The sequence below is a fragment of the Trichechus manatus genome, unplaced genomic scaffold (genome assembly GCF_000243295.1).
Source record: "Trichechus manatus latirostris isolate Lorelei unplaced genomic scaffold, TriManLat1.0 scaffold00271, whole genome shotgun sequence".
In the NCBI taxonomy this organism is placed as follows: domain Eukaryota; kingdom Metazoa; phylum Chordata; class Mammalia; order Sirenia; family Trichechidae; genus Trichechus; species Trichechus manatus.
The window spans coordinates 887,757-890,925 of NW_004444207.1; positions in this window are offsets into that span (position 1 = coordinate 887,757).

Here is a 3,169-nt window from a genome sequence, read left to right on the forward strand (position 1 = left end):
TAGGGTAAACTAAAGGAAAAAATATAAAAACATCATAAAAGATATATAACATGGTGCTCAAATTTTCAGGTGGCGTGAATGATTTAAGGGCTTAACCAGTAGTCCTTTAAAGGTTGGTGGTTTGAACCCAACAGAGGGGTGCCTCAGAAGACAGGCTTGGCAACGTGCTTCTGGAAAGTCACCGCCTTGAAAATCCTATATATCAGTTGTATTCTGCACACACGAATCACCATGAGTCAGAATTGACAACGGCAACTAACAACAACAGTTTAATTGAGTTCTCATAATTTTAGAACACACTAAAAACCTAGTTGAATTTTAAGTGTAACATTTTTAAAGTTTCCCTGACAAACCAGTGTAGCTTCTTGGGGGTCCATGAATACAACCACAAGGGCATTTTAAATGATATTTTTGAGAAAAAACCTAAATGAACTTAAGTCATTTCAGACATACAAAATAAATACTTTTTGTTTGTATAAAATAGCCTGCTGTCATGTATACTTGTTTCCTGTGGCTCCAGATAATCAAAATTAAAGATTATTATGTAGGAATTACATACTATCAGATTTGTTTTCAGTAAGAAGGATTTTCATCACTGAAAGCTTCCGACAATGGATTTCAACAATTCATCAGGTAACCATTTACCTAATAAATTGAATATTTAAAACTAATATAAGAAAGCAATTTAACATCAGTGATATAGAAGAACAGTCTAGGTTGAATGAAAGAGCAGACCAAAGTTTGGAATAGCATTAAGTTCAATATTATAAAATAAATAAATAAATAAATCTCACTAATAACTTTTTTTGCCTTTCCACTTTTTCTTTTCTTTTCTTTTTTAATTGTAAAAAAAATGTGGTATATAATACAATGGAATATTACTCAACCACTAAGAGACATAAAGTCCTGTTAAATCCTACAACATGGATAACTTTGAAAACATATGACTTTCCATTATAAGAGTGTTTATATTAATAGTAAACCTAGTTACTCTTCATCTCTGACTCAGGTAGATGGTTGACATCTATATGTATATATTAAAACTTTATAAGCATAAATTATCAGTTACCGATTTGAAAATGTAAGTGTGTGGTACAAACATCCATTAGTTGGCACTTTCTCATAGACCACTAATTTGAAATAAATAGCATTCTCAACATAATAAAGTGTCACTATTTTATACTCTGTGATTAGATACCAGTACTTTCTATAATTTGAATGGCCCTCTGCAATCTGTGATTTTTGTATTCTACATTATTCTACCAGCTTTTCCTCTTGGTGGATGAAAGTGCACTTCTTCAAAACATTTCAGTTCAGACTTTTTAGTTACTTTTTGTCGCAGTATTTCTATATGGTACATACATCCAGACTATGGACTCTGTATTACATGTACCTTTGTGGCTCTCTGTGTGCACAAGTAAGATCTAATATTTGTTGTATTTCTCAAGAACCTTTAACTCAAGGTGAATTATCTAGGTTCCCTCTTAGTCTGGCTCTCCCCAATTATAACATCTTTTCTCAAATTCCCCTGTTTTTGATAGAACAGAAGGAGATAAAACCAGATGTCTAGAGAATAATATACTCTTTCATAAACCCAACCTTATATCTGAGCCTCTGTTTGTGTTCTGGAGAAAGAAAGCAACCTAATTTGAGGAGCAAACCTCTCTCGATGGTTACCAACTTCCTAAAAATTTATTAATCCCTTTCCTTCCCAGTTTCTTCTCTAATGTCTATTGGAAAGGGGAAGATAGGTAGGTTGTAGTGAAGACCGTCCTGAAATTGTTTCTCTCAACCAATCTGATTTGGAGATGACTAGTCACAATTGCTATGATATCTCTAAGATGGACTTTGCAATTCTTATTTGGGTGCTCTCAGATGTGGGTCTTGATTAACATTTCCATTACTAAATTCATAACAGCATAGCGTTACAGAATCTTTGAGTGCAGATCTCATCAATTTAAATCATATGATATTATAGCAACTTTGTAATTGTACTTGAATAACAATAGGCTTCCTTAACAAATGTGTAGAATTAATTGAATTTAAGATAAGAACTTCAATTTTCTTTTTGGTGTTCTCGAATATAATTGTATCAGTCATGATCCAGACAGGAAAGATATATCACATTCAAATTTGATAAAAGAGGAGAGTTTAACAAAAGGATATTTTGCAAACTTGTGGACAGAGTTTAAGGAAACAAAAAAAGGACAGTGGATTACCCCTGGGCTAACAGCAGCAGGGAGATGTAACTAAGCCTACACATGAGGGGAAATGGACAGGGAGCAACTACTGGAAAACAAATGGGAAAATTTTTAGAAGGAAGGCAACCTGGCAGGAGCTGTGGTCTTTGGTAAGTGTAGCAACAGACCATGCAAGTCTGCAGTGAAGGAACCAGGAGAAAAAATATCCCAACCTCACTCTCCTCCCACCTCCCAATCTCCAGTCAGTGGCTCTTACTGGCCAAACACAATGGGAAGAGAAAAATAAAGTCTGTTGAAGTAGTCCATACAGAGTACCGTTTCAGAGACTATAGCAGGACAGAGAGGGTGACAAGTCAGTCAGTAGGAGCAGATAGAAAATGTTCATCACAGTGATGAATTTTTTTTCCCCATTTGTATTTTTGTTTTGAAAATTCTTGAACAAATTTCATGCCTCGAGTGACATTAAAAAAAAAAAGTCATCAAGTCGATTCCAACTCATAGCAACCCTACAGGGACAGAGTAGAACTGTCCAATAGGGTTTCCAAGGAGTGGTTGGTGGATTCAAATTGTCAGCCTTTTGGTTAGCAACCGAAATCTTAACCACTATTCCACTGGAGTTTCCATGAGTGGCATATGAATACATATTTTTAGGACCATTATGCAGCATACTGATATATGGCTCTTTAGAACCATTATGGCTAATGAGGCTTCTGACTGGCTAAAATTGATTTGAATTGCATTCAAAGAAACAAATGCGCTCATCTCTGATGGAATCCTCTTTAGCTGAGGACTTTATTATACATTTAAATGTAGGAGATTTCCAAATGAGAGTACTGTAGATAATTGGCTTTGGACTTTAACAGGACCAACATTTTTTTCTTTATAATTTATTCTTTCCTAGTAGTTTATAAGATTGATCTTCAGGATCAACTTAAATTCTTACTCTTCTATTAAGTTTGTTCTCACCA